Source organism: Macrotis lagotis, chromosome X, assembly GCF_037893015.1.
Source record: "Macrotis lagotis isolate mMagLag1 chromosome X, bilby.v1.9.chrom.fasta, whole genome shotgun sequence".
Lineage (NCBI taxonomy): Eukaryota > Metazoa > Chordata > Mammalia > Peramelemorphia > Peramelidae > Macrotis > Macrotis lagotis.
This window is the reverse complement of record NC_133666.1, coordinates 620954865-620980460: the sequence shown is the minus strand read 5'-3', so window position 1 is coordinate 620980460 and position 25596 is coordinate 620954865. Positions and strand designations below refer to the sequence as shown.

At 37.7% G+C, this 25596-nt stretch overlaps 1 long non-coding RNA gene across 1 annotated transcript; it reads left to right on the top strand.

Annotated features, from left to right (window-relative positions):
• The first annotated feature begins 84 nt into the window (after positions 1-84).
• LOC141500137 (uncharacterized) lies at positions 85-24353 on the top strand. The gene is made up of 3 exons (XR_012471843.1): positions 85-418; positions 13832-14023; positions 22855-24353. It is a non-coding gene; the product is annotated as an uncharacterized LOC141500137 (long non-coding RNA).
• The last annotated feature ends 1243 nt before the right edge of the window (positions 24354-25596 follow it).

Below are 25596 nucleotides of genomic sequence, written 5' to 3'. Positions count from 1 at the left end.
ACCGCCGCCGCAGCCGCGCCCGCCGGCCGGGGAGCCAAGGCGCAGGCGCGCGCCGCCCGCGAGGATTCGTAGCGCCCGCGGAGGTGGGGCGAGGCACGTGAGCGTGCGAAGGGCGGGGGGGAGCCTCGAGAGACGCGGGCGGAAAAAAGGCTAGGGCGCAGGCGCGGCGGCGGGGCCCAGGTGCGCCCTGGGAATTGTAGTCTGCAGGCGGCCCAAGCACGTGGGGCAGAGCTGACTCTTACCTCCTGAGTCCGGGTGCTCTTCCACCGATCATTACGGTCCCCAGAATATTGGAGAGCAGGATGGTCGCAAAGACGTAACAGCAAATTATCCGATGAGTTAAGTCATTCTCTTCTACTATGTATCCCCTCGCCCCTAAAATACACCTTGTCTCCAATTGAAAAGTCTCCCAGAAGAGGTAAGTTTGTGTGTTGACAAAATAATCTTTCTGTTACAAAATTACCATGCTACTCCTACCACTATACATCAAAGGAATTGGATAAATGATCTCTAAAGCCCCTCCCATGCTTCTATTTTATGTTTCTACTCTATTTGAAAACCTAGAGTTCCCTTGGGCTACAAGATAAAATAGTTTTCTTTCTTTTTTTTTCAAATTATTAACTCCTTAACCTGCCATTTAAGACCTTTTCAATTTAGCTCCAGCCTTCCTTTCCAGCTATAGCTTTTTTTTTAGTTTTTTTTGCAAGGCAATGGGGTTAAGTGGCTTGCCCAAGGCCACACAGCTAGGTCATTATTAAGTGTCAGGTCGCATTTGAACTCAGATCCTCCTGACTCCAGGGCCTGTGCTGTATTGCCCCTCCAGCTATAGTTTTTATTATTTCCCTTCATGAACTGTACATTCCAGAAAAACTGAGTCTGGTCTCAACTGCCTTGCTACTTTTCCTCAGGTCCTTAGAATGCACTTCATTGCTCAAGAACTTGCTGAAATTCTTCTTTCAGGGGTTTCAGGAAGAGGGGGGAGTGTTCATTACTCATCCCAGCTCCTCTAAACACCTTAAAATCGTGATAAATGAGAAAAATAAAATAGAATAAGGAGAAAGAGTGGAAGAAAAGAACAAAACAAGCACAAAGGAAAAAATTTTTCAAGGAGAATTAATAGCACAATGAAATAAGGAAGCCAAAAACAATACCCCACATCCAAATGCAATGAAGTAAAGATGAGAATGTGTAGGATAAAAATCCACTTAAAAAAATATAGATTCCTCTGAGCAAAATAAGTAAGTTTATTTTGGCTTTTCTGGAGAAAAGGGCATGCTCCAAGTCTCACAAAGGTAGTGAAAATCAAGGAGCTGTCCTGAATTGACAGTCAAGCTGCTGAAAATTTCCAGCATGGCACCTGCTTGTGTGTGTGTGTGTGTGTGTGTGTCCAAGAGAGTCTTAAGGAGGGGGCTAATTCCAGGTCAGGGAACCAAACTGTGTGGAATAAAAATCCACTTTAAAAAAATATAGAGACTGCTCTGAACAAAAAAAGAAAGTTTATTTTGGCTTTTCTCCAGAAAAGGGCACACTCCAAGTCTCACAAAAGGTAGTGAAGATCAAGGAGCTGTCCCAAATTGACAATCAAGAAAGATTATATGGCCTAATGCCATCCCCTCCTCTTCCTCCTTATCATCCCTCTCTGTTGACTCATTGGTTAGTCTTCAGAGTTACATTCTACTTGTGAAAATATACCCCAGCAACAAAGAAAAGAATGAAAGGTTTTCATAAAATTTTACCTCACCATCCAGATGGTGAGAATAACCTTCAGGATTATAACTATCTTATTGAAGTAACAGTTTACTTATCATCAAACAAGAGGAGTCTTATGAGCTTCATTGGAATGCAAGGTTTTTTTCTCATGGGAACAGTCTACTATTCTCCCAGTTAAGATACTTTTGTCATCAAATAGGTGACTAACTAAAAAATGGAAGGTCTCTCTGGAAATAGTCCATTCTTTCCCCCCACCAACAGAATCAGGAGGGTGCCTGGCTTGGAATGCAAGGTCTCTTCCCCCTCTTTCTTCCAAGAATAGTCTAAGAGTAATAGTCATTGTTTTAATGATTTTTTAATCCTGAGAGAACTTCACTAGGAATATTAACTCTTAAGAGGGACTATCGCACTCAAGAAAAAGAAAATGATAAGAGTCTTGGGTTTTGAACTCTTAGGCCAATATACTAAACATTCTATTTTTACAGAGAAAGAAACTAAGACCTAGTAATATTAAGTAAGGTTATACAGAATAAGTGGCAGGGTTGATTCCTCTTCTCCAGAAGGAAAGAACATGACTATAATAACAACTATGACTCTAGAAAAGGTAATAGACATACCATATGACTTTACAAAATTATAATTATAATAAGAGATATAAAGAAAACTTGGCTAGAATTTTAGAATTATAATAAGAAATTAAAGAAAGTTTTACTATTGATAAAATTGGAAATAAGTTACCTATGGAAAAAGTCAATAGGAACATGAGAATTGATTAGTTGGAGAGTGGAGATGAAGTGGAAAACTTCTGAGGAGCAGGGTGACTCAGAATGAAAAAAATACACAGATCAAAAACAAATAACAAAGCCAAGTTGTTTTTAAAAAACAATATTGAGAAATTTCAGTTTTCTCCAAACCAAAGCTACAGAACTAAAGGACTGAAATCAGCAAGATAATCTGAGAATTATTAGTTTAAAAAGAAAAAAAGTCAATGGTATGAATACCATATTCAGGTATATGGAATAATATAGTCTAGAAAAATATCTAGAAGTATAGGAAACAGAGAGCAGAGTGAAAATTTATAGAATTCCAAGATACTAACAAAGAAAAACTCTCAAGTTGACTCCTTAAGAAATATAGTCACCAAGTTTCATAGCTACATTGTTAAGGAGAATTTTTGCATGTCACTATAAGGAAGTATTTCACGTAACAAAAAAAAAAAAATCCATTCACATTGTGTAAGACCATTCAATGAATATAAAAATTGAAAAAACACAGTAGAATGTGATATGCTGAAAATCAAAGGGAATAAGCCTATATCCCAAAATTGATTTTTCCTGGAAAACTGAGCAAACCCTATGAAGAGAAATGATGATTCTTCAATGTGTTCTAAAAGTAGAGTGATTTCCCTGTTGTGAAATCCAGAAGTAGTCTGAATTTTGGTGTGCAAATTGAACAAGAAGTAGAAATGATGTAATCTAGGTTATATTGCGTGCAATACATGTAATACATATCATGAGTGAAGGATGAATCAGTTTATAGTAATTTTTTTCTTTTAGGTTTTTGCAAGGCAATGGGGTTAAGTGGCTTGCCCAAGGCCACACAGGTAATTATTAAATGTCTCAGGCTGATTTTGAACTGAGGTACTCCTGACTCTAGGGTCTGTGCTCTATCCACTATGCAATCTAGCTGCCCTATGTTTATAGAAGTTTTAAAGAGATAAATTTAGTGTAGCTGTGTTTAAGTCCTAGGTTTTTAAGGTTCATTGAAACTGAAGGGAAGAATTCCTTGTAAAGGAAATATATAGAATTAAAGAATCTAGTGGTGTCCTAACTTGATCATGTACTCCATCAGTTAAAAAATAATTGAATGCAGCTCTTATATGTGTATATTTATTTGTATATTAATATGCATACATATATAGCAAAAAAAGAAACTGGTGAGGGAGAGGGAGAGACAGAGACACAGAAAAAGACAGGCAGAGGAGAGAAGTAGAGAGACAGAGAAAGAAAGAGATTAGAGGGAGAGAGACAGACAGAAATAAAGTGAGATTCACAAACAGAGAGACAGAAGAGAGGGAGAGAGATAAAGTGGAAGACAGAGACTCAGAGAAAAGAGAGGGAGAAAATGAAAGAGAGAAGAGAGACAGTGACAGAAACAAAGACAGAGAAGAGAGGGAGACTGAAAAAAGAGAAGGGTGGGAAGGGAAGAGGAGGGATGTTTTCATTCTGTAAAAGATTTAGAAGAAAATTAGATAAGAGGAAATGTCTGAGGTTTGAAGTATAGTATACACAACTTTTTCAAGGAATTTATCTGAGGAGAGAAGAGAGACATGATAGCTGGCATGCATGATCGTATCATGTCTTTGGCAACTATAATGCAATATAAATGTTTTAACTACTATCATTAGTATCTAGTGAGAGTTTTTTGGTAAAGTAGAAGAAACTTGGATATATTTATAAGTAGCAGGGAAGGAACCAGCAGATGGGAAGAAATTAGAGAATGGAGATGATGGTGAGGTAAATCTGCTAGGCCAGAAAGGAGGCCTTGGGATCAAGGATGCATGTAGAAAGACTGACCTTTGCAAATATCATGTCCACCTCATCATCAGAAACTAGAGGAAAGGACTTAGTTGGCAAGATGTCAAAAGAAGGAAGGGGAAAAAAGACATTCTCTACAGAGAGTCTCAATTTCTTCAGTTAAGTATCAGTCAAGTTCCTTGACTGAGAAGCTAGGGGGAGGCAGTACCATCAGTGTGTGTATGTGTGTGGGGGGGTGTTGTGAACACAAAACCTACCTCTAATCTGGGGGTTACTGGTGCCGAAAAAGAGCAAGCTAGAGAGAAGAGAGACTGGACATAAACAGGTTTAATTAATTTCAGAGTATAGAATGTGATACTTGCTCGTGGAAGTATCCCTTCCTAAGAAGGAACTTGATGCTGCTAAAGCTGGGCACATAAAAAGGGTTAGTCCACAAGACAATCATTCTTAGATTTTTTTGATAGTTCTCATGGTTAGCATTTCTTGCGACAATACAGGTATTCTTGGATCCTGTAGGAAGTTATTATCTCAACTCCTGTCAAGGCTACCCACAGAACCAGAGTTCTGTGACGGGAACAGGAATTCAGTACCTGTCAGTGACAAGGAACAGGGATTGTGAAAATGTGATGGATAACTCTGGAAAAATGACGGAAACTAAATTTCTTAATAAACACTTGGTGTGGATCCAAGTGATGTACTTTGCCAGAGGGTAACACATCATTGCAGAACACAAAGGATTATTGTTATGCCAAACTTAAGACAAGAAGACAATTACATTTGACAATTAAATCATTGAGGGGGCAGCTAGGTAGTGCAGTGGATAGAATACACTGGCCCTGAAATCAGGGGTACTTGAGTTCAAATCAGACCTCAGACACTTAATAATTGCCTAGCTATGTGACCTTGGGCAAGTCACTTAACCCTACTGCCTTAAATTAAAAAAAAAGAAATCATTGGTGGGGGAGAGACAGAGTCACAGAGACATAGAAAGAGACAAAGAGGCAGAGAAGAGAGGGAGAGAATGGAAGGAGAGAGAACAGAGACAGAGATAAAGTGAAATTAAGAATCATTGGTGGGGGAGAGGGAGCTCTGGAAAACAGGGTATCTCAAAGTATTTTGACTATACACATATTTCTATGCAAATGTTTGTGTGTGTGTGTGTGTGTGTGTGTGTGTGTGTGTGTGTGTGTGTGTGTGTGTAGACATTTCACTAATCTAGTTGTTTGATAACATAGAGCCTCAGATACTTACTGTGTGGCCCTGGGCAAGTCTCTTAACCCTGTTTGCCTGTTTCCTCATCTGTAAAATGAGCTAGATCTTCTCTTTGCCAAGAAAACCCATGGGGTCACAAAGAGTCAGGCAAAACTGAAGAAGTGCAATTTGAAATGTTGTTTTAGAGAATTGTCTCCAATCCAGAGAAGTTAAGTGATTTACTTAGGGTTACCCAGTCAATATGTATCAGAGGCAACATTTGAAACCAGGTTTTTCTAGCCTCAAGAACATATCCACTGTATTACACAGCCTCTCATCAATTTAGTAACCCTTTCAACATAGGAAATTAGATTATTCCATGACTTGTTTTTTTGGAGGGGTTTTTTGGCAAGGCAATAGGGTTAAGTGGCTTGCCCAAGGCCACACGGCTAGGTAATTATTAAGTGTATGAAGCTGGATTTGAACTCAGGTACTCCTGACTCCAGGGCTGGTGCTCTATCCACTGTAACACCTAGCCACCCCCATGACTTTTGAAAAGCCTCTCTGGTTCTTTGCACTCACCTTTCCTCTTCTGATTCTGCTTCAAACCATTCAGACTTTGCCAGGATGCTTTAGCTGCTATCTCATCCTGTAATATCACTCCATCACAGTAGAACTCATTCCTTCCCCCTCCCTTTTCAGCTTCCTTTTTTGTATTGTTTTCACCCCATGGACCTATCCAGTATAATGGTCATTCTCCTTGGTAGAGAAATAGAAGCAAAGAATTGAACAATTCTGCTATAAGCCTTCAAGACAGGGATTCTCTTTCTGCTTACTATGGGCTGGTCCTGAGTTACGGTATTACAAATGCAACATTTATTAAGTTTGTTGACTGAGGAAGAAGTGATAAACTATAAGTACTGAATCAGATACGCATTTTTAGTCATGGCCAATTTCTTTGTTTCACTTGTCTATCAAGTATTTATTACAAAACAGGCTTTTACTTTTAGGGTAGATGGGGGGATAGAAAGTAGACATGGACTTGGGAAAAAATAACATCCATAAGATGTTTTTAAAAATATATCCAAGAAGGGCAGCTAAGTGGCACAGTGAATAGAACACTGGCCTTGGAGTCAGGAATACCTGACTCAAATCCAACCTCAGACACTTAGTAATTACCTAGCCGTGTGGCCTTAGGCAAGCTACTGAACCCCAATGACTTGAAAAATCTTAAAAAAATATATATATATATCCAATAAAAACAAAAATTAATACCATATTCTGCATTTTAGGCACAAGATTGTAAAAACATTTTAAAATTAAATTAACATTTTCATACTAAATTCAAGCATTTTTTAACTTAGGGAGAGACTGGCATAGTCCTTCCACTGCTCTCAGATATCTCTATATCTTAAGATAATTTACAGGAATTTTGAATAATGAAAAAGTTACAATATTTTAAAATAAAGATTTGAAAGCAACATTTTAGTTCATTTTCTGCTAAAATTATGCAAACAACTTTATTTTCTTACTTGACCTCTCCCCTAGGAATTTCTTCCCAGAAGCAATTTCTTAATAATTTCTGGACTGAAAAGAGGACACTCCTATTAGATAGGTCAGAGATTGGGAAAGGCATTAATCTTTTTTTTCCGCCTTTATTTTTAAAAATTTATTTAGTTTTTTAATTTTTCCTCAGTCACATGTAAAAACAATTTCAACATTCAATTTTTAAAACTTTAACTTCCAAATTCTCTCCCTCCGTCCCAACCCCTTCATTGAAAAGGTGAGCAATTTGATGTTATACATGTATAATTATACAAAACATTTCCATATTAGTCTTGTGAAAAAATAGTCAAAAAATTGTCCTTAAGAAAAATAAAGTAAAAAATCGATATTTATTTAGACATTATCAGTTCATTGTCTGGAAATGAATAGCATTTTTCATCATAAATCTTTCAGAATTGTCCTGGATAATTGTATTACCAAGAATAGTTAAGTGTTTCACAGCTGACCAACTTTCAATATTGCTTTTACTAAGGTAAATAATATATTTCACTTTGCATCAGCTCATGTAAGTCTTTCCAGTTTTTCCTGAAAGCATCCTGTTCATCATTTCTTATAGCACACCAGTATATCATATCATATATCACATCATAATCACATACCACAATTTGTTCAACCATTATTTTATTGATGGGTATCCTCTCTATTTCTAATTCTAAAACCACAAGAAAAGAGTGGCTACAAATATTTTTGTACTTATAAGTCCCTTTCCTTTGCATTTTTTGATCTCTTTTATGATATAGAACTAGTAGTGGTATTTCTGGGTCAGAGGGTAAACATGGTTTCATAACCCTTTGAATATAATTCCAAATTGTTCTAAAGAATGGTTGAATCAGTTCACAACTCCACCAACAATGCATTAATTTCTCACTTTTTCTCATCTCTCCCCAGTATTTGTCACTTTTACTTTTCAGTCCTACTAGCCAATCTAATAGGTATGAGGTTATACCTCAGAATTTTTTTAATTTGCATCTTTTCTAATCAATAGAGATTTAGAACTTTTTAAAATATAGCTATATATAGCTTTGAATAGTTCATCTGAAAACTGTTCATATCTTTTGATAATTTATTAATTGAGGAAAGGCTTATTTTTATAAATTTGACTCAGTTTTCTATATTTTTGATATGACATCCTTATCAAAGAAATTTGCTTCAGAAGTTTTTCCCAGTTACATATTTCTCTTGTTCCTATTTCCCCCTCTCCTCCATTTATTCTATTCTCTCTCTCCTTTTACCCTGTCTCTCCTCAAAAGTGTTTTGCTTCAGACTACCCCTCCCCTAAACTGCCCTCCTAACTATCACCCTTCCTTTCTCTTAATCCCATTCTCCTCCTACTTTCCTGTAGGGTAAGAGCCATTTCTATTCCCACTTGAATGTTTATGTATTTCTTCTTTGAACCAATTCAAAGGAGATTAAGGTTCACACACTCCCTAACACTCCCCATCTTCCTACTGTAAAAACTTTTCTTGACTCTTTAATGTTAGATAATTTACCCATTCTACCTTTCCCTTTCTTTCAGTATATTCTTTTATTAGACCTTAATTTTATTTTTTTCATATTCAATTCACACCTGTGTACTCTGTCTATATATACTCCTTCCAATTGCCCCAATAATAAGAAAGTTCTTATGAGTTACAATTTTAACTTATTAAGTCCTTTAGGGCATTTAGGTGTTGCAGTAGGGGGCATTGGCCTTGAAGTCAGGAGGAAAGAAGTTTGAATCCAGTCTGAGACACTTGACACTAGCTGTGTGACTTTGGGCAAGTCACTTAACCCTGATTGCCTCTCATCCAGGGCCATCTCCAGTCATCCTGATTCATATCTAGCCACTGGACTCAGTTGGCTCTGGAGGAAAAAGTGAGACTAGTGACTTAGCACAGCATCCACTCACTCAGATTCAGTTCATGTGCTTGTCATGGCATCATCTCCCTGATGTCATGGTCTTCTTCAAGAACATAGGACAAATATCAATAAGTCCCTCATGATTTCTCTTTTCTGTTTATCCTTTTAGGCTTCTCTTGAGTCTTGTACTTGAAAGTAAACTTTTTATTCAGCTCTCGTTTTTTCATCAAGAATAATAAGTCTTGGGGGTGGAGCCAAGAGGGCAGCATGAAGGCAGCATTTCCCGGGAACTCTGACTCCCCAAACCCCCCAAAAACAAAGGATGGCTCTAGCCAAAATTTAGAGGCACAGAGCCCACAGAAAGACTGAGTGATACATTTTCCCAATCCAAGATAACTTAGAAGTTCTGTGGGAAAGGTGTGTTTCACCCAGTACCCAGGGGTTGGGAAAAAAGCCTTGGCCCAGCCCAGTGCAGCCCAAAGTTCACCCACAACAACTTGAAGGGGCAGTAAGAGAACTCTGCTCCACCAGAATGAGTGTGGAGTAAGGGAGCACTGGCCACAGAATCTGCAGTGAGAATCAGGAGAAAGCAGCCTGCACCCCCAGAGACAGTAAGGGCAGTCCGCAGAGATTTCTCTGCTCTCCCTGGGGTAGGACTCTGCTGTTTGCCTACACTCAGATATTGCAGTTTCGGCTTCTATACTAAATAACCAAGCTGAATCTCTCCATATAGCCCCAGGGCAGAGGGTAGTACTGTGGTCATCTACATATCAAAGCACAGGCTAGAGAGCATAAGACCTTGGAGGAATAAAAGTCCCAGTGGGGTGTCCCCCCCAAAAAAACTCCAAAGCCTTGGAAGTGCTGTAAATTAGTCTTGGATTGAGGAAATGAGTAAACAATAGAAAAAGAAGAATCTGACCATAGAGAATTACTTTAGTCCCATCTCCAAGAGAAATAGAAAATGGGCTCAGACTATGGATGAGCTCAAAAAAGACTTTGAAAAGCAAATAAGGGAGGTAGAGGAAAAATTGGGAGGAGAAATGAGAACAATGCAGAAAATCATGAAAACCAAATCAAAAACTTGTTGAAAGATATACAAAAAAATATTGAAGAAAATAATATGTTAAAAACCAGGTTAAGCCTAATGGAAAAAGCAAAACAAAAGGCAAATGATTAGAAGAATGCCTTAAAAAGCAGAATTGGCCAGCTGGAAAAGGAGATAAAAAAGCTCTCTGAAGAAAATAATTCCTTCAAATGCAAAATGGAACTAAAGGAAACTGATAACTTTGCAAGAAATCAGGAAGAAATAAAACTTCCAAAAAAAGCCCAAAATTAGAAGTAAATGTGAAATATCTCATTGGAAAAACAACTGACCTTGAAAACAGATCTAGAAGAAATAATTTAAAAATTATTGATCTATCTGAAAGCCATGACCAGGAGAAGAGTCTAGATTTTATTTTTCAAGAAATAATACAACAAGGGGCGGCTAGGTGACGTAGTGGATAAAGCACCGGCCTTGGAGTCAGGAGTACCTGGGTTCAAATCTAGTCTCAAACACTTAATAATTACCTAGCTGTATGGCCTTGGGCAAGCCACTTAACCCCATTTGCCTTGCAAAAACAAAAAAAATATAATACAACAAAATTGCCCTGAGATCCTAGAAGCTAAGGGTAAAATAGAAATCAAGAGAATTCACCGGTCACCCCCTGAAAGAGATCACAAAAGAAATCTTCCAGGAAAATAACAGCCAAATTCCAAAACTCCCAAATCAAAGAGAAAATTCTAAAAGATGCCAGAAACAAACAGTTCAACTACCAAAGCTGCAGTCAGGATTACACAGGATCTGGCAGCATCTACATTAAGGGCTCATAGGGATTGGAATATGACATTCCAGAAGGCAAAAAATTTTGGTTTACAACCAAAAATCAATAATCCAAAAAAACTGAACATCCTCTTTCAGGGGAAAAGATGGATTTTCAATGAAACAGGGAACTTTCAAACTTTCCTATTGAGATGACCAGAGCTGAACAGAAAATTTAATCGCCAAGTACAGGACTCTGGTGAACCATAGAGGGAGTGGAAGAGAGGGACTAACTATGAGGAACTTGATGATGTTGAACTGTTCATATTCCTACATGGGAAGAAGATATTGATAACTCATATGAACTTTCTCATTGATAAGAGCTGTTAGAGCATATATAGACAAGACATAGGAAGGAGCAGAATATGATATGATGTGGTAAAGGGATGGAGTCAATGGGTGATGGGGGAAAGTACTGGGAAGAAAAGGAAATGAAGAAGCTGAGAGATTTCACATAAGAATCAAGAAAAAGCTTTTTCAATGGAGTGGAGGGTGGGGGAAAGGCAAGGGGGAATGAGTCAACCTTCATTCTCACTGGAAATGACTCAGGGAGGAAATGACATATACACTTAATAGGGTGAGGAAATCTGTCTTGCCCTGGAGAAGGATGGGAGGAAAAAGATAGGATTAGGGAGAATAAGTGAGGGAAGATCAAGGGAGAGGGTACTAAGATTCAGCATACTTTTGGACAGGGCCAGGATGAAAGGAGAGAGAGAATAGAATAAATGAAAGTGGGGAGGAATAGAGTAGAGGTACAGATAATAATAGCAACTGTGGGAAAAATATTGAAGCAACTTCTCTGGTGGACTTATGATAAAGAAAGCAACTCACCCCAGAGACAGAACTATTGGAATCTGAACACAGACCAAAGTACAATTCTCTCTCTCTCTCTCTCTCTCTCTCTCTCTCTCTCTCTCTCTCTCTCTCTCTCTCTCTCTCTCTCTCTCTCTCTCTCTCTCTCTCTCTCTCTCTCTCTCTCTCTCTCTCTCTCTCTCTCTCCCTCTCTCCCTCTCCCTCTCCCTCTCCCTCTCCCTCTCCCTCTCCCTCCCTCCCTCCCTCCTTCCCTCCTTGAGGTTTCTCATCTTCATGGGGGGGGGATATGCTTATTCTTATGTTTACTCTTATAACATTCAATTTACATCAATGTATGGCATGGAACTATGTAGAGACTGTCAGACAGCCTTCTGTGGGGGGCGGGGGAGGGAAGGGAGGAAGGGGGGAAATTGTGGAATTCAGAGCCTTGCAAAAAATGGTGGGTACATATTACTATTATATAAATTGGAAAACAAATAAAATGTTTAAATGTTTTAAAAAAAGAAAAAGGAAGTACTCAATAAAAAAAAGAATAAGTCCTCTATTTTACTGACTATTCATTTTTCAGTAAAATAGAGGACTTACTTCATTAATTCCCTTGTTATTCTTGGCCTTTTGTTCCTCCGATTAATTTTGTTACAATACTACTAGCTCTGTTAAATAATTTTTGGTAGTTTGATTGGTATGGCACTGGAGACATTATCTTTCAAGAAATTATCAAACTAATGAAGAAAAATGCAAAGGAAGGTGACCTAGCCTTAGCAGATCTAAAACTATATTATAAAATGACAGCCAGCAAAGCTGTCTGGCACTGGCTAAGAAATAAAGAAATGGATCAGTGGAATAGATTCAGTACAAAATTAATAGTAGTGGATGACTATAGTAATCTATTGTTTGATAAACCCAAAGTTTCTGGGATAAGAACTCACTGCTGGAAAAACTTTAAAATAAAATGGCAAAAATTAGGTACAGACCAACATCTCATACCCTATACCAAGATAAGTTTGAAATAGGTACAGAATTTAGACAGAAAGGGTAATATAAGCCAGTTAGAAGAACAAGGAATAGTCTATCAGATCTATGGAATGGAGAGAAGTTTATGACCGAAGAAGAGATAGAGAGCATAAGAAATTGCAAAATGGATAATTTTGGCTACATTAAATTAAAAAGGTTTCACACAAATAAAGTCACTGCAACCAAGATTAGAAGGAATGCAGAAAGATGGGAAACGATTTTTATAGCTAGTGTTTCTGATAAAGGATTCATTTCTAAAAATTAGATAACATCACATTTGTAAAAATACAAGTCATGCTCCAACTGATAAATGGTTAAAGGATATTAACTTGCAGTTTTCAGATGAAGAAATTAAAATTATCTATCATCATATGAAAAAGTGCTCCAAATCTATTGGATTGGCCAATGTGACAAATCTTGAGAGTATCCTTGTATCATTTTTCCTGACAACCATATGAGCACTTGCCCTTTATGAGTTCTTCATAAAATATTTTTTTTTGGCAAATGTATATTTGGCATTTGAACAAAGTGTCCAATCAGAGTTATGCTCTCTATCTTAGAATTTGAATACTTGGCAGTTTAGTTTCAGAAGGGACCTCACTGACTGTTATCTTATCCTGCCAGGTAATCCTCAGAATCTTCTTAAGAAAATTCAAATGAGGGGCGGCTAGGTGGCATAGTGGATAAAGCACCAGCCCTGGAGTCAGGAGTACCTGGGTTCAAATCCGGCCTCAGACACTTAATAATTACCTAGCTGTATGGCCTTGGGCAAGCCATGTAACCCCATTTGCCTTGCAAAAAAAAAAAAGTAAATTCAAATGGAACAGATTCAGTTCCTGGCTTGGGGACATATACTTTCCAGGTTTCATGGGTATACAACAATGAGGTCAGCACAATGGCTCTGCAGACTTTCAGTTTGGTAGTCAGTCTAATACCTCTTCTTTCCTTTACTTTCCCCTCAGTCTCCCAAACATTAAGTTAGTTCTGGCAATGAATGAATCAAATTAATTATTAATGTATATGTCTCTGGAAAGTATATTGCCAAAGTAAATGAACTTATCCACAGGAATTAAAACTTTTCCATTTGCTGTAATTGATGGTTCTACATATGGATGGTGTGGTGCTGGTTGATGGAATACCTATGCTTTCTTTGTGTTAAATGTTTGGCCAAAATTAGCAAAAGCTAAAAGGAAAAAATTGATCCATAATTTATTGCAACCCAGCTTCAGAGATTGCATTGAGTGTCTAATCATCTGCAAACAAAAATGATATACCAACACTCCCTCCACTTTAATCTTAGCTTGTGGCCTTTTCAAGTTGAAGAAATGATGAGTGTGGGAGCTGACCTTGATGCCATGTTCACCCTCAGTAAGGTGTTTGATAACATGACTGTAAATATCATGCTAAAAAGCATAGGAGCAAAGACACAGCCTTGTTTCACTCCATTGGAGCCTGGGAAAGCATGAGAGCATTGTCCATTATCCAGGACCAGGTAAGTATGCTATTGTGGAATTGTTGTACTATGCTGATGAACTTCTCTGGGCAACCAAATTTTGACATAATTTTCCATAAATACTCCTAACTGCTCGTATCAAATGTCTTAGTTCTATAAATATTGTTTACAGATTTTTGTTCTGCCCCTGGCACTTCTCCTAGAGTTATTGGGCAACAAATACCATATCAACCATATCTTGACCCTTTCTGAAGTTACACTGGCTTTCAGGTAGATGATCATCTTCCAAATGAAGGATCAGCCTAATGAGGAGGACTCTGGAAAGAATCTTGCCAGCAATGACTAAAAGAGAAACACACCTGTGATTGTCACAGGACAATCTATTCCCTTTTCCTTTATAAAAATGGACAATAAAGGCCTCCTTGAACTCCTGGGGGATAACCTCCTCTTGTCACATAAACCCAGAAAATTTCAGTCAGCTTCTGTATGAGCAATGAACCCCCACCTTGTAAATCTCACCAGGTTTTTTTGCCACATTCAAAATCTCTTTTTCAGTTGGAACTTCAACTAGGGCAAGATTGACTTTAAACTGAAGTAAAAAGTCAATGACTTCTGCATTGATTGATGATGGTCTGTTAAGAACATTATGGAAATGTCCAGTCTAGCTCTCTAGGATCATATCCTTCTCACTAATCAATGTGGCTCCATTAGCATTGACAAGTTGAGATGCACCATAGGATTTTGGTCTCTGAATAGCGTTCAGGGCATCATTAAAGCATTTTGGGTTATTCCTTTCAGCATAAAAACTGAATTTTGTCTGCCTTCTTACTGAGTCAAGAATCCTGCATCTCCCTAAGCCTTGCTTATACTTTACTTGTGATGGAATTAAATGCTGCCTTCTTAGAATGATGGATGAATTATCCTGCTGGTAAACTCTGTGGCATCCTTGTTTTTTCATTTAGTAGCTTCTGTATTTCCCCATCATTTTCATCAAACCAGTCTTGATGTCTATGAGTGTTCTGATCAAGATAATCAAAGGCAGTGACATATACCAAATCTCTGAAAGATGCCCACTCCTTTTCTGCTCCACTGTTGCCAGCTGCACTTTGGTGCAACTTTCCTTTCAAGTTAGATGGAAGCACTCTAATCTCTTGGCACTAATTCTTCTGATAGTTGGTTTTTGGTTTGTTTTTTGCTATCACTTTTGTTGAATATGAAAACTTAGCTTGGAGAAGATATGATAAATCGATGATCAGTCTAATGCTCTGCCACATATTGCCTTCATGACTCTCACCTCCTGTCTATCTCTTCTTAAAACCATAAAGTATTTTAGATGCCAATGTTTTTGCTGCCAGGGTGCATCCGTGAAATTTATTTTGTTTAGATAAATGAAAGACAGTGTTGTTGAAGAGAAGGTCATGAGATGCCCAAGTCTTCAGTAGATAACCATTGCTGTTGCCATTTCCAACTCCATTCTTCCCAAGGATTCTCTGCCTGTCTATGCCTACTCTAGAATTAAAGTCACCCAGAATTATAAGTTTATTCCTCTTTTGGCATATTGATGATAAGGTTCTCCAGGTATTTGTAAAATTTTTCTTCTACTGCATCAGTTAGTCATGGTGGGAGCATAGGAACTGATGATGGTGGCATGGTGTTATCCTGGCGTTTCCTACATTGCCATGAACCTGTCGATAACTCCTTTTGGTAAACATACAAGCTTATTGACTAGATTAGGTTTTTTTTTAGGTTTTTACAAGGCAAACGGGGTTAAGTGGCTTGCCCAAGGCCACACAGCTAGGTAATTATTAAGTGTCTGAGACCGGATTTGAACCCAGGTACTCCTGACTCCAGGGCCAGTGCTTTATCCACTGTGCCACCTAGCCACCCCTAGATTAGTTTTGATTGTAAAGCCTATGTCAGCTTCACAATACCCCCTTCACTGTGGCCACTCCAGAAAAACATATGTCCAGTTCCAACTTCAGTAACCTGGCCTTCATTTGCCAGCCTTGTTTCATCAGGGCTGCTATTTATTTGGTTGAGATGCTTGGTGAGTTTTCTTGCAACAAGAGTTCTTTGTCTTTCAGATCTACTAGATTTTATGTTGTCTATGAATATGTGCTCATTCTATGTACCAATGGTGAATGGAAATTTTTATAATTTTTTTCTGTTTTGTTCTCAGGGTGGGAACCCCACCTGCTATGGCAATCTGGGAGGTTGATAAAGCAGACAACTTTTAGGGAATCTTTTCTAGCCCCTTTATCACACTAGGAGGTAAACAGTATCATCCTTAAAAGGCAGCTCAGATACCTGGGATGCTGCCAAATCCTACTGCTGCTTCCTGTGAGATAATCCTTTGTCCTAAGTCCTCTGTGTGCAGTTTGTGACTATGGTTCTCAGAGTTTCTGTACCTGCTTCTTTGTCACTTGCCTGTCATCACAGGATTTTAAGATAGGTAAAAAAGGTTAAAATGAGATGAGTGAATAAGGGCAGTTAGTTGTTGCAAAAGGAAGAGCCAAGTCAGGACTTGAATTCAAATCTGGCCTCAGATACTTACTAGCTGTGTGACCTTGGGCAAGTCCCTTAATCCTGATTGCCTTGTATCGAGGGTCATCTCCAATGCTCCTGATTCATATCTGGTCACTAGATGACTCCAGAGGAGAAAGTGAGGTTCACTCAAATCCAACTCATGTCATGGTATTATCTCCCTGATGACATGGTCTTCTTCAAGAATGAAGGACAAACATGGAACACTATTGTTCTATTAGAAACCAGGAGGGATGGGAATTCAGGGAAGCCTGTAGGGATTTGCATGAACTGAGTGAGATGAGCAGAACCAGAAAAACACTGTTTACCCTAACAGCAATATAGGGACGATGATCAACCTTGATGGACATGCTCGTTCCATCAGTGAACAATCAGGGACAATTTGGGGCTGTCTGCAATGGAGAATACCATCTGTATCCAGAGAAAGAATTGTGGAGTTTGAAAACAGTCCAAGGACTATTTCCTTTAATTTAGAAAATAAACTGATATCTTATTGTCTGATCTTGTTATCTCTTATACTTTGTTTCTTTCTTAAGGATATGATTTCTCTCTCATCACATTCAATTTGGATCAATTTATAACATGGAAACAATGTAAAGACTGACAAATTGCCTTCTGTGGGGGGTTGGGAGAAGGGAAGTAAGATTAGGGGAAAAATTGTAAAACTCAAAAATAAATAAGATCTTTAATAAAAATTAAAAAAAGAATGAAGGACAAACATCATCATCATCACCAAATTGGATTTAAGTGAGGCACAGGGGTTCAATGTCATCATCACTCTCACTTCCAGAGTCTTCACAGAATCATTCCCAGTTGTCTTGGCTAGGCTTGAGATGCAGTGGATGACCTTGGCATCTTCGATGTCTAACCAAATTCTAAGTGCTCTATAACACTTGCTTCAGCCACCTTCTTGTCTGTTGGAACAAATTGTTCTCATCTCATTCCACCAGGGGAAATCCTCACATGGCTGGGATAAATTGCACTAAAAGGTTTGAGACCCCTCAGTTACCCTCAACCTGGTTTAGCTCATCTGATGAAACAGAAGACAGGGGCTGCTGTACATGATACAGCTTCTTGGAGCCCCAGGTGAGAGTAGGTGGAAAGCAGCCTTGGAACAGGCTTGTCAGCTCTCACCACAGAGATAACTAGTCTTCCCTGAACACATACTAAACATATGTGTATATATATGCATATATATGTTAGGGCATATCTATTAGGACAAGACTACATGGGAGTTCTGTAAGTTTGCCTCTGAGTTTAACTGGTGGTAATTGTCGATTTCTTGTAGAAGCACATGTTGGAAGCAGACAGGCTCATAATTACAAAAAGAGAGCAGTGAATATATTTATCACTGCAAGAACGAAGGGACTTGGACCTTATTACAAGTGATCAAGTTAGTATGGGTCTGATAGGAATTAGAGCTGATCATTTAACAAGTCTAAAATATGATTGCCTTTTGGAAGGACTTTATAAGCTTTTGAAAACTTGATGTGTTTTCTATATCTGCTATGAATCTTTTTGTGTGACTCATGTGTTTTTTTTAAATGTTTATAGTCTCATGTGAGAGCTTTCTGTGGAGTGAAACAAAGGCATCCTTTTATGTACCTTATATGTACCTTACATATCTTACAACTATATTATTACATTGAATGATTATCTAGGAATTGGGGGACTTTTTAAACCATATTTGGGGAACCTAGGCATTAGTCCTATTTGGAATTTTTTTATATCGATTTCATAATGAGACAAAGAAAAATTGATCCTTCTGAGGTAGCTCATAGATTGAAGATATTCTATGTGAGCCCAGGATCTAAGGGGTTCCTGGAAAGTAGGTCATAGACTCATAAAGAATTCACAACAGTTCCATTTGGAGAGAACTGAGCTCAGAGTTGCCAACCATTCTGGTGAATCCTTAGCTTTCCCTGGAGTCTTACCTGGCCTCTTGAAGATTCACAATAACCCTTCTGGTTTTTATTCTCTCTAAAAGGCAAACTTGGAACTGCCAAGACAGTAAGTACCTATGCACTAGAACTACATTTTCCAAATGACTCATTGTAATAGATGGGAGTGTGTTTCTGGGGGAGAAAGGAGAGATGAGAAAATTCTGGTCTGCTCCCATTTTGTAGCTTTAACCTTTGCTATTCCTCTAGCTGCAGGGGCAAATGAGTAAGCCTTTTCCTTCTCCAAGAGATAACTCTCAGGGGCTCACCTTTTTTTTTTATTTAAGGAAGTCAAGCCTTTTAACTTTGAACCTTGGAATTACTCACAAGGCAAAACCCAAGGCCAGCATTACCCTGATAAATTTTCCTTCTCTGATCAAAGAATGGCTACATTCTGAGATCACAATCCCTAAGAAATCAAAATCCTTCCTACTTCATCCAGGAGGTTGAAGTTCAAGAATATTGTCCACATTTCCTTCTTGCATCACATAGGCAAGCACATCTCTGTATCTGTAAGAGGTCTATCATTGTCCTTGCCTCTGATAATTCCATATCTGGGAAACTCTCCTATCAGGTTTCTAATCACTAACCTGTATATAGAAAGTTGTGAGCCAGCACATTTAACACCCATGTTCTTCTGCCCCAAGGCAGTCAACTGCCATCCCCTGAGGGGGAAGAGATTGTTTGCATGTACAACTTCCCACTTACATCCTGTAAAATAGTTGAAAATAAAGAATCTGGAACAAAGGCTTCCTCTGTAGCATGCTGCTCTATCCTGAACAGAGAAAAGGGAGAAAAAAATTGAGACCCTTTATTGATTGTCTTCTATAGATCAGCACTAAGTTCTATGAAATACTTACAATAATTAGCTCATTTTAAACCTGAGTCTCTCAGGTCCATGATTCCCTTCTTTAGGTTTATATTAAACAAAAAGTTAGGAATTTTATCACAATTGCTCTGAGGTCCCAGGGAGGACAATTCTGAACATTTAGGCAACAGTTTAGCTCTCTGCCTTAATTTACATTTATATTTATCTCTTGCTAATTCTTTGCCTCTTTGAGGTTGAAACAAAATTCATATTACCAGAAACAATTGGGTAAAGAAGCATCTGAGTATATTTGATTTCTTAGGGATTGTGATCTCAGAATGTAGCCATTCTTAATAAATAGTTCTTGAAAGGAAAAATTGAAGAAATATTAAGGTTTTTCTTGGAACTTCCCTCAGTTCTTGAGGAGGGGGAATAAAGCTGAGGGAATCAGACTCAGAATTTGTTTTATTTAATTATTAATAATTTTTTTTTTACCAACTACAGTCATTTTTTTGTAAGGTTTTGAGTTTCACACTTTCTCCCTTCCTCTCTTCCCTTCCCCCTCTCCCTGACAGAAAGCAATCTAATATAGGTTATAAATGTATAATTATGATAAACATATTTCCATATTTATCGTGTTGTAAAAAGAAGAATCAGAACAAAAAAGGAAAAAAGTCATGAGGGAAAAATTATAAAACAAAATAAATTGTATAAATTGAAAGCAATTTATTGAATTGAAAGCAATAACTTTTGGTCTGCCTTCAGTATGGTTCCTTCTCTAGTTGCAGATGTTTTCTGTCACAAGTCCTATAGAATTGTCTTTAATTTTTGCAGAGATGAGCAAGTCCATCATTGCTGATCATTATACAATTATACATTATACAATGTTGCTGTTAATGTGTACAATGTTCTTCCGGTTCTCACTTCACCTAGCATCAGTTCATACAAGTCTTTTCAGGCTTTTTTGAAGTCTGATCCCTCATGCTTTCTTATAGAATAATAGTGTTCCATCACATTCATATACCACAATTTCTTCAGCCATTCCCCAATTGATGGGTCTCCCCTCAATTTCCAATTCTTTACCACTACAGAAAAAAAAGCTGCTATAAATATTTTTGTACATGAAGGTTTTTTTTACACTTTCTTATGATCATTTTGAGATACAGACCTAGTTGTGGTTTATTTTATTGCTCTTTGCAGTCCCAGGCTTTTTCAAGAAAAGATGCCCATAAGGGCAATAGCCTTTCTCATTTCTCTCCCTCTTCAAACACAGTTCAGTCTAGTTTTCTCCAAGTCAGTTGCGCCTGTGCTGCTAACTCTTTTTCAGTCCAGTCCTTCCTCTTTCTTGACTTTCAAAAAAGCATTCACACAAGCTACTCATGGAATGACCAAGTTCCTTACCCAAATAGATTCTGATTTATTCAAGGAGCTTAGGCTTTCTTCATACCTAGAGAACAATTCTGTGTTCTCCCTGTTTTAGTCCCTTAAATTGAGTAAATTGATTTGATTTATTTATTCAATTCAACCTTACCCTAGAGGTAAAGTTCTCTTATCAGAGGGAGGTTCATTTTCCTGAGTTCAAACTACAGCCAGCCCCTATCTGGCCAAGCTAGTACTGATAGTTCTTGGCTGAATTATATGGTGGTTGATTATCACTATAGCAAAAGCCAATAATCATTTAGTTCTGGTATATCCATATAAAATCTTCCCCCAAAAAAATTCTCTTATAATACACTAGAGTGATAATGGGTCAAAAACCAGTTACTCCTTTTACAATTTGCTGGGGTTTTTTTGTTTTGTTTGCCCAAAGAGGATCTGATTGCTGAAGTAGAAATGATAAGAATCTTGTGGGTAAATGACCAAAGGGCAATCAAATTGTGTATACCCTTTGTTCTAATAATACCACTCTTAGGTCTATATCCCAAAGAGATCATAAGAAAGGAGAAAGGACTCACATGTATAAAAATATGTATAGCAACTTTTTGTGGTGGCAAAGAATTGGAAATTGAGGAGATGTTTATCAACTGAGGTATGGCTGGGCAAACTGTGATATATGAATGTAATGGAATATTATTGTGCTATAATAAATAATGAGCAGGCAAATTTTAGAAAAATCTGGAAAGATTTATATGAACTGATGTTGAGTGAAGTGAGCAGAACCAGAACATTGTTCTCAGTAGTAGTAAAAATGTGTGTTGATCAACCATGATTGACTTAGGTCTTCTCATAATTCAATGATCCAAGACAATTTCAAAAGATTCTTCTTTTTTTTTGTTTTCTTTTTGCAAGGCAATGAGGTTAAGTGACTTGCCCAAGGTCACATAGCTAGGTGATTATTAAGTATCTGAGGTTGAATTTGAACTCCAGCCTTCCTGACTCTAGGGCTGGTGTTCTATTCACTTTACCACCTAGCTTCCCCCAATTCCAAAGAATTCTTGAGAGAAAATGATATCCCCATCCTTAAGAAAGAACTGATAGAATCTGAATGCATATTGAAACATATTATTTTTCACTTTTTTTCATGATTTTTCTCCTTTTGTTCTGTTTCTTCTTTTATGATGATTACATATGTATAACCTATATTAGATTGCTTGCTGTCTTGGGAAGGGAAGAAGGCAGAGAGGGATGGAGAAAAATTTGGACTCAAATTCTTTCAAAAAATGAATGTTACCATAAGCAAAAAAACCCAATTAGTTCATAAACAAACAAAAAAAACAATTAGTCCATAAACAAAAAACCTAATTAGTCCATAAATAAAAAAACAATTAGTCTATAAACAAAAAAATGAATGTTAAAAATTATCTTTATGTATAATTGGAAAAAAGTAAAATGTTATTTAAAAAAATGACCACTCCATCTTTGAAGTTGTGGAAGAAGAAGAGAAAGTCAGATATAATCTAACATGCTCTCTAGACTAGGAGAACAAATTTCAAAGGATTTGGAGAAAGAACAGGTAAGATGTTATCTATGGTGGGCCTGGTAGGTAGTGCAATGGATAGAGCACTGGGCCTGGACTCAATAAATCTGGATTCAAATCCTTGTGACCCTGGGCAAGGGACGCATGACTCCTGAATGGCTAAAAGAGGCTAAGCTCTCATCATTGCATTTATTGGAAAGACATTGGAGAAGGAGAAAGAAAAGATGGGGTGAGGGAGAAAGGAACTTCTGAAAGGTTAGTGGAAGCCCCTAAGACCACAGTTATGTGGGGAAGGCTAGACCCCTAATATGTTCCTTTTTTCTCATTCCTTATAAACTCAGAGACTGTTAAGAGCAAACTTTTCCAGGTCATTTTCTCCTTCAATGAACTAAGATTTTATCTCACTCTTAAGTCAAAGAATTTATTTACTCTTACTCTTGTTTATCTACTCAAATCTGTATAACTTCCTTAATTTTTGTTTACTGTTGGCTTGGATGAATGCGTTTGGTAATTATTTGAAGTTGTCTTTTGCTTTTGGTGGATGAAAGCTAAGCTGGCCAAGAATAAACTGTTAACCTTCCTCTTGAGAACAATCAAGGAAAGTAACCTTTATTCTAAATCCTTAAAGGAGTTCTACAAATAAACATTTATTTATTGCCAGGCACTGTGAATGAGCAGGATGAGATGACAATGAAGAGAGTGGTCCTAATATCACTCAGAGGCAACTGGAAATCAGGGATATAATGAGGAACTTCTGAAATTTCCAGAGTCTTATCTATCATTCTCCCAATATCTGGAGTGAGGCCCCAAGAGAGAGTTTGGTCTCATCAGTGTCCTCTCTGGAAGAAAGAAGAGTGTCTCTCTCAATCTCCCACCCCAGTTCATTACTCAAATAAAAAAGTAAACTTTCTTCAGCATTCCCTCCTACAATTTGTAGTCACGTCATGCAAAATGTCCTAGGCTTGGTCTGAAACTCAGGTCATAAAGGTATAAGTTTCAACCACCTGTACAAATACAGCTATGAAACAATAAACAGTATGATAGGAGAGTTAAAAACAAAACAAAATAAAAACAACTAAGATCCTCCATTTTAGAATACATTAAGAGAGATTGTCTAGATCTAGGTAGATGGTGGTTCTTGAACAATCTGCCTTGGCCAGATCATGTCAAGATTGTGTTTGATTCCAAGCATCACATTTTAAGCAGGACATTTCCAGTTTTTAGATTCTCTAAAATAGGATGTCTATGATAAAATAACCAGAGATCGTGCCAAATGAAGACAGGTCAAGGAACTAGGAAAAATTATCCTGGAGATAGGAAAAACCTTGGAAGGGGCATAATAGCTGTGTTTAGGTAGTTGGAAAGAGCTGTGCCATTGAAGAGGGCTGAGATGTGTTCAAATTTTGATTCCAGAGGACAGAACTAGGAGCAACAAGCTAAAGTTACAAAAATGCAGATTTAAGCTTGATGTAAGCAGGTAGAAGAGTGTTGAACCTTTCTGATTTGGACAAGTTTTTAACTTGGATGGGTTGGAAATAAGGATGGGGGTCCAACCAGTGTGAAATGGCAAAAAAAAAAGTCACTGCAAGAATACAATAGAGTATTACTATGCTGTAAGAAACAAATCTTAATTCAGAGAAGCATGGGAATGTTTATATAGCTAGAAGTCAAGTGGAATAAGTAAAACCAGGAAAATAATATAAACAATAGCAATGGTGAAAACAAAAAGAACATTGTATATAATTAAAATGACAGAAGTTGGTCCTAGGGAAGAAATGAAAATGTCTTTTTCATTGGTCATACTTTCAGATACATTTTATGTGTGGGTTGATTTTCTGAACTGTTTTTTTTCCTTCTTAATTTTTTCAAAATAAGTTTTTATTGATATCTTTTGTCTTTTACAGCAACATAGTTTCCCCCTATATCCTTCCCCTTCTCAGAAAGCTATCCCATATAACAATAGTATTTTCTCTTTACTTTTTTGTTTCTTTATTTGTTTGTTGAGGGAATTCAGGTTAAGTGACTTGCCCAAGGCCTCAAATGTCTAAGGCCACATTTAAACTCAGGTTCTCCTGAATCCAGGACCAGTGCTCTATCTATCCACCGTGTCACCTAGCTGCCCCCCCCTTTTTATTTTTTAGTTTTTGTTTCAAGGATAGTTCAATGAATGGAAGGAGGGAAATAATCAGAAATAAGTAAGATATAAAAAATATAAACTAACAATACAAATATTTTTTTAATTAAAAAAAATGGTGAATTTTCCTTTATTTGAAGTCTTCAAACAGAAATTGGATGTCTTCTTGTTGGGTATCCTGTAGGGAATGATTCCTTTTCATCTCACATTCAAAGTCTTTTGAGGTCTTTTCCGACTCTAGGGTTTTATAATTTGGCTTTCCTTCTCACATTTCAGTCCTACTCCTGATGAAGTGCCATATAGAGATGATGCCAGGAAAGCAGAAACAAGCTTTGGCCTGTGCTGGCTATGGAGGTAGGAGGTGGGGTGGAGATGGAGTGGGTAGACAGAAGGAATCTCATTGAGGGATTTTAAAGAAGTACCAAATCACATAGCATAAGCCTATCCTGGATTCATAGAGGCAAGAAGCTCAGGACAAATGTCATCCAAGGGCCCTTCTTGGGGAAAACTGTAGGATGAGCTAGAATCCACACAGCTTCTCCCCAAGCTTGAAGTTCATGTCCATGATGAAAACTGAGAAGTGGGGGGGCTCATTCAAGACAGGCCCCTAGCTCCTGCTTTCATATAACCCTTTCCATCTCTAGCTTCTAATATATGGGTTTTTCTACAAAAGAGGTCTCATCCTTGGAGCGTTTCTTCTTCAGAGGGAAAACAGATTGGTGAGATTTTGTGAAGGAGAAAAATCTGTGATCAGTTATACTTTATTCCCAACTCCTACCAACAAGGACAGGTCAGGTTACCAGAGGAAATGATATTATTGTTCCCCTCAGCTTTCAAGGGTTAACCTTGAGGAGCTGGAATTTTTATTATTATTGTTCATCAGCCCTCATATAATATGCCTCCCAGTAAATCAACCATTTAACATCAGTTAGCTTTTACAAACAAGAATTTATTGAAAAGATATAAGGACAAAAATGACAATACATTCCTGAAAATAAAGATACACTTTTCCCCCTGTCTATAGATAGTCCTTGGGGAAAGTGGGATCAAACTTAAAGCACAGAGAGAGGAATCAATACAGAGAACATATGGGGGTCAAGGGAAAACTTTCAATTCCCGAGTCCTTTTCTCTCTTTGAAGAGTCACCATCAAGTAGTGAGGGCAAAGTAACTCCAAATGATAAGTCCCTCTCTTGCTCAACTGGTTGAAAGGTCACTCCACTGTGGGAGAAAGTTAAGCAGGTCACTGGGTTGATATGCTTCCCTTCCC